The sequence below is a fragment of the Haliotis rufescens genome, unplaced genomic scaffold (genome assembly GCF_023055435.1).
Source record: "Haliotis rufescens isolate VD_foot unplaced genomic scaffold, xgHalRufe1.0.p SCAF_13, whole genome shotgun sequence".
NCBI classification, from domain to species: domain Eukaryota; kingdom Metazoa; phylum Mollusca; class Gastropoda; order Lepetellida; family Haliotidae; genus Haliotis; species Haliotis rufescens.
In genome coordinates this window covers 13,950,471-13,957,642 of record NW_025963813.1, presented here as the reverse complement: position 1 = coordinate 13,957,642, position 7,172 = coordinate 13,950,471, and the positions used below count along the sequence as shown (strand labels likewise).

Here is a 7,172-nt window from a genome sequence, read left to right as displayed (position 1 = left end):
AAACTGTCTGCAGCAGATCATCTTTGTTTTTGATCTCCACAAATGTCTTCCCACTTCATATTTCAGTGCTCACTAAACATTTTCTATAATATCAGTGTCTGGTCTCTGTGGTGCATGGCCACTTTAGAGTGTGTATCCCATGTAAGATTTCCACAGGTTAGCCCCCGTTAAAACATGGTAAGGGGCGTCATCTTCTTGGAAGTCTTGGAAGATCCAGTCATCATCATGAAAATGTCTGGCAATAACCAGCCATAGACAAATTTCTAGGATTGAAATATACTTGCCAGTGTTTAAATTGCCATCAACAGGAATAAGTGTACCCACGCCATGATAGGTTTGGTTTAGTTTGTTGTTTAACGCCGCACTCAGCAATATTCAAACTTGTGACGGCGGTCTGTGAATAATCGAGTCGGGACCAGACAATCCAGTGATTGACATCATGAGCATCAATTGGGGATACTATGACATGCATCAACCAAGTCATCGAGCCTGATCATCCGATCCCGTAAGTTGCCTCTTACGACAAGCATAGTCGCCTTTTACGACAAGCATGGGTTGCTGAAGACCTATCCTCACCTGGATCTTCACGGGTCGTGCCATAATAGGTTACACGGCCCAAAATCATGACCAAGGCATATTTTGACCTGGTCAGACCACCCTCACCCCTACCATGCATTCGGGCCTCAAACACCCATTCACTTTTGGGTCTTTACCATTGAGTCTCATGACTAAATATAATGTTTGACCAATTTTTGTCAACTGTCCAGTGAAGTTTTGTTCAACTAAACTTAATCCTCTTGACACGGTTCAACGGTGATATGGTTAATTTCTTGGACACAACACAGCACTGGAACCCCTGGAACACTAGGGTGAGTGAGTGAGTTGTGTTTAACGCCGCTTTTAACAGTATTCCAGTTATCGCGGCGTGTCAGCTTAATGTGGGAGGAAAGCCCGAAGTGATAAACGTCGGAGACCTGCATCACTTCGGGCTTTCCTCCCACGAGCACGGGTATGGTGCTGACAAAGCTAGAAACATAATCGGGATTCGAACCCACAATCATATAGGTTTCTGGAGTGTCCACGGGACGCAACTCTGCACAGCGAATCGCGGCGCCTTAGACGACTGGGCCACTCGTGTCCCCCTGGAACGTCAGCAGCTAACGTTGTAATCTCAACGTGGTTCTTGTAAATTTGGAACTAACAAAATTTGAATTAGTCAAAATGCCATGAGATGCAGAAAGTGAATCTCGCTATTCACTGCATTATTTAGCCTACTGTGTGTTTAGAAATCCAAATATCGGATATTTCCTCGAAAACACTGAATTCCAAAAATAGCATATCAGTGATCACGGGTATCTGTTTTTCATCAAATCGCTTATAAATGATAATTCTGAAATGTCCCTGATAAGCCTAGAATTGTTTAGAATGTTTTGGAAAACACGCAAACACAAACGCTGAAGTGTATGTTCCGCCATCTTTGATAGTGTTTACAAAATCATGTTTCACGAACGCCGGTTATGAGTCACCTATTACATCACGTATATTTCAAACTCAGATGCGATACAGGCTTCCCTGAAGTCTTCCAAATGATAATTGGTTTCTGTCACCAATGCAAATGATCTAGATGAAATCAAGCCAAATAAATTAGGTGTGGAAACGATAACTGTGCTCGGAAAACTGTACTTGTTGAAATGTAAACAAAGCAAAATTCAGATTTTACACAGTACATGTATAGCAATTTCTCCTATTTTGAGAAATCCATTCGTCTATTGGGGCGTGTTGCTAAATTATCTTCCCCATAGGGGGCGCGCGTGCTCCGACGGTCCTACAGTCGGCACTTCCGGTTTATGGTCACTCAGCCGAGTCTGAAGGCGGTGACCCCATTGTTCCAATTAAACATACCTCAGTATTGTTGTGTACCTGGCTGCAATTCAAGAACTGGAGGACACATTTTCCCCCGAGACCCAGATGACAGGATGAAATGGAGGATCGCGATTAAACGCATCGACGAAGTGTCAAAGAAAGTGTGGGAGCCGGGAAAGTATGACATCGTTTGTCGGAAGCATTTTCGGACGGAGGACTATGTAGAGCACTCAACATTCTAACATGGTCCTGATAGCCTGGGAGGTTTCGATACTGCATCGGTCGTGGATCAGACATTGATGGCTTCTGCTTAGTTGGGAGATCTTCAGCTCTGATGGGAGATCCTAAACAATCAAGTGGAGTAAAGTGAAAATGATATCTGTTAAAATCATTGTTAAGGTCATATTGTGGTATACTGCAAATACTGTGAAGTATATAAAGAGTTTCTCTGCATATCTACACTATTTTATTAAAACAATACACTTACATCTAGTCTCTGAAATGAAAATAGTTTGCAGTGAAAAACAGTTGTTAATTCATAGTCATACAATATAAACCAAAAGGAGCCAAGAGACTCTTCATTTCAGATACTGTAATAACCTAGACTTCAGTCTCGCCAAGTATTATGGACTTGCATGGGCTGTATTGAAGAGATTTGTCTCATTGTTTTTGTGACAGACTAATTAAAACAGTCTTATTTTATAATATATGATTACCATCATGTGTACATCTAGGCTTGTGGAAGGTCTGTAAGTTTTCTGTGCAAGTTTTGTTGACTGTTGGTGCATCTGATTGTAGCATGAGCAGCACACAAGCTAGATGTTTGCAGGTTCCATGAGGCCCTTTCCCTGCAGGACATTCACAGTGTGAGTTGATCACTTCACCACTTCTTCTACTTATCCGAAGCCTGTAGGATGAAAACTTGTCATATAAAAAATATGCATTGATATATATCAAATCATACAATAGGATTATCACCCTCACTTTATGCACATTTCATAAATAGTGGTCACTAAACTTCACATGCATTTCCACATTAATTATGAAAGTGAAGCAAATATCTGCGCATTTTATGTTGTATTAATTGGGATGAAAGTCTGCAGTGATATGACTTTAAAAATATTGGATACATGGTTAAGTGGGAGACAAAAATTGTACTTGAGAAAACCAACCTTTTTCTTCATAGCTGCTTTGACAATGCCAGTGAAGTACAGATCATCCTGCGATATGTGAACGCTGCAGGCATCTATCCGCTTGGATTCAAACATCAACTTCCCTTTCTCCAATGCTTTTAGGTCTGACATGCACAGCTTGTCAACAGCTGCACGGTGGTTCAGATACACTTCTATTTGTCCTTCAGATAGCTTCAGAAGCAGATGTCTGTGTTCTGGTACCAACTGTCGAAAACCAGAACTTGGCCAATCTGGGATGATCTGCATGGGCATTGACACCAACTCTCCTCTTAAGTCGTCATTTCTGTCATATGCCTCTAGGCCTAATCTGAAACAATGACAAAAATCTTTTATTGATTATATCCCAAGTACAAATTGAAATATTCTATTGTTATTAGTAGTATTAATTAGTGTTTATTATTATTGAATTCCAGACAACATGCCTAACCTAATAGCAACAAAACAGGTCCCATTAACATGACTACTCATTACTCATCATGGATTGGAATAGATCGTTACAATGATGAAAAGATCACTTTATCGACTTACAGTATATGACTCGATGTTATCAAAGTATCGGTAAATCTCGTAATCCACACCCCATGTTGACTTTACTTATGCAAACCTAAGCACGATATGTCATCGTTTGATCGAATACAGGACTCGTTGCGGTTGGCCCTACACGTTAACTTTTAATGATTGTTTCTGGAATGTTTTTGATGTGGAATAACCCGTACCTCCATTCGAAATTGATCAGAAAAGAATCCATTTGTTTGAACGAAGTCCCTTGACCCACATTGGTCGAATGAATACTGATTTTGCGTAACCCAAAAGAGGAAGTGTCATAAAAGTTGAAAAAGAAACAATGACACATTTAGGGCCCAGTTAGGCCTATAGGTAAGTAAGCGCGCGCATTCACGATCCATTATAAATTAACTAGGCCTACCGCGATAGCATATCGTGCAATTTTCATTTAGATTGTAAAGTTTCTACAATTTTAGTTTAATAGCGGAGAATATTAGACGTTTAAAGTATGATTCATTTTCGATACAACTGATCAAAATGTGAATATTCACTGAAAAACTAGCCGATCGGACCATCAACAAAACAACATGATGAATGAACATGGGGATCGTTACTCACCTGTTTATCAAATCTTCTTTTCTACCCTTTGTATGTGCCCCTCTTCTATTTAGCTCTGTTTTTAACTTCTCTACTGTCCATTTGCCGTAACTAGACATGTTAGAGGCAAATAGCATCAAGGATGCCTCACAGGTTTATAAAATTGCAACGGTTTGACAGCTAGCAGACGACGCGCACTTGTTGAACTTAGCACGGCCGGAAGTAGGGAAGGACTGATAGAGCGGTCACGCCACCTGGCGACAAATCGGCCGACTCGCCCCAATATGCATACATTGGTTTGACAATATTCATGGGAAGAGTGTCGTAGCACGAATTATGGAATGAAAATATATAGATTATCTACATTACAATGATCAGGTTAATTGGACGGAAATTTTTACGGTAAACTTTTATTTCAATTACAACCGATAGGTGGCGCGAATTTTAATTTCCGACAAGTCAGGAGTGGCGTCATGTATTACGAGGATCGCATCAGTACGAGACAGCATCGAAAGACCGCATGCAGGTAGGAGCAGCAAAAGTGAACGGTGGAATTAGTTTCCCTGGGAAACCAACTGGCAGGCACACTGCCCCTGTCAGGACTTTCATCTGATAAGGTCTCTTACCATGTTAACTGTCCAACAAATGACCATGCTGATACTCTGATATGTACCAGATGTTCAACAGTCAAAACACAAATGTTCAGGATGTCTAATCAGGTCAACTAGGCAAAGTCTACACACAGGTTTATTTTGCTATTTTCTGCTGATACAATAATAATAATAATAATAATAATAATAATAATAATAATAATAATTCCAATAAATCCAATGAAATCATTTATATCATTGAATTTTCTGTCCTTTTGACACTAATGTGATTGACTTGGTTGATGCACGTCATCGATCTCAATTGCAAAGTGTAAATGTAACTGCAGCAGGTACGTATTTCTTGGGATGTGCAATAGGCCTAGTCAATATTGTAAGTTCATATTAGCAATGTCCATGAATAGCCGTTTTATTTTATAACTAAAACTGACTATATTACTTTCACAAAATGGATAATATTTTTTCGGTAAAATATATGCACACATTTCAGAAAGAATTGTCTTGGTCTTGGAATTGTTTTTTTTATTTCGTTTGATACACAGAACAGTGATATCTAACGATTCGCCAGGTGCGCGTGAGTCACAAATAATTCCTCTCGTTGCATTATATAATCAATGGGTTCATTCTTTTTTCAATATTGTGATCACAGGATATTAAACTGTTTACTTAATTTCTCCAGGAATTGTAAAATGTATAAAATCAAATCCATGCCAGGTACACGTTGGTTCAACCTCATACGATTATCCTGATAATTGTATACCAATAGAGCTTTCTTCGCATCTTTCATTGTGTAATTCTGAGACGAGATGAAGAGAAATAATAACATTATAATAAACAAATATATGTCCAATATTGAATATAATTTTGGCTGTTTTCAAATATTCTTTTGGGTTACGTAAATTGATGCCAAACAGGTGCGTGTCTTGTCCAATTAAGATACACGATAAACTATCTAATTGTTTACATTCAAGACATTAACTTGGTGAAAGCAGTAATTTTATGGTGTGTCGAAAAAGCGTCAAATTCCGTTTTACACATCGAGATTTTCCATACCATGAACGAAAATTAGGGGAGATATATATTAATCAAAATACCAGTGTCGTTTTTCTCCGACGTTATCAAAGACATAAGACCAGCCATGACGTCAAAAGGAATGGTGTTATTTTTGGGGTATTTCAATTTCATTTGATGATAAGGCTAGTGCTCCATTAACAGTGGTGCAACATTAGTCAAATTACACTTACACAATCAGGAGAATGTTGGAATCTAAGGACTAAGTTATAGGTTAGATCAGGCCATCCATTTCTCTATTACCTCTTTTTTTATGAAGTACGATTTCATCGTTTCTTATGGTTTTTTTTAAATAACTAAACGTATAAAGTTTCAATATGGATATTTGTGTTGGAATAGTTTGGTTCCTCGTAAACGAAACACCACAAAAATATATTGTCCTTACCCACAGCTAATTCTCACCAATTGACCTGAGTTACAACAAGTAGAGATTGCTGCAGAGCATCAATAGCTCCCCGCAATATAATGTTATGTGCAGAGGAAGGAAGTGTAAGCTATGGGAGGAGAGAATTTGTGTTAAGTACAAATTGGTTGTTATTAATGTACTTAATAAAAGTAGCACAATAAAAGAAACAGTGTCTTTAATTGGTCAGCACAAAGAGAACCCAGGCAAAACTTGATATATACCCACTATTAGTACCAATAAAAAAAATCCTATATAGATAACACAACAAATGTCATTCTAAAGCATGCTTTTGCAGCAAATATCAATATTTCTGGTCAAAATGTTTAAAATAGTAAACACAAAAAATGTAATGAATCCACTCTAAATATACTTCAGTTCAAATGTAAAAATTCACGCAATCATTAATGGATTCCCATTTATCTAGCAGCAAGTTAGGAACATACAGTTTGGTCACGTTATTTATAAATATTGAGAATTATCTTACATATTGTAAAAACAAAGGCCATAGGTCACTTTTTCTCAAAACTTCGTTTAAGTAATCACAAACTAAAAATTGAAACAATTGTAGATATACAAAAACACCAACCCCATTTGAACAACGTCTGTGAAACATGTGATGTCTCAGAAGATGAACAACATTACGCACTGTCTTACATAATACAACCAAGACAGAGAATCACAAATAATCCCCAATCATGATAAAGAATTTGGTACACTCTATTAAAAGGAGCAGATTCTTAATAAGTTTACCAACAGTTATCCAGAAACAACTTCCAAGATCTGTTAACATATCAACAATTACAAACAAATTCCTTGTACATGTATGTACAACATTACCGTAGTTTTGCTCAATTCTCATATTGTTTCCATATCATTATAATACACTTGTTTTTTTAAATAAAATTCTTATAATGTCCCTCCTTTGAATGT

At 37.8% G+C, this 7,172-nt stretch overlaps 1 protein-coding gene across 3 annotated transcripts in view; it reads left to right on the top strand.

The window, feature by feature from the left end:
* The first annotated feature begins 4,320 nt into the window (after positions 1–4,320).
* The window catches only part of LOC124111193, a 50,710-nt gene continuing 47,858 nt past the window's right edge, over positions 4,321–7,172 (top strand). The window contains exon 1 of one of the 3 annotated variants that reach the window (XM_048394213.1): positions 4,321–4,683. The gene's annotated coding sequence lies outside the window, so the exon portion shown is untranslated. The other 2 variants (XM_046470808.2, XM_046470810.2) reach the window with 2 other exon arrangements.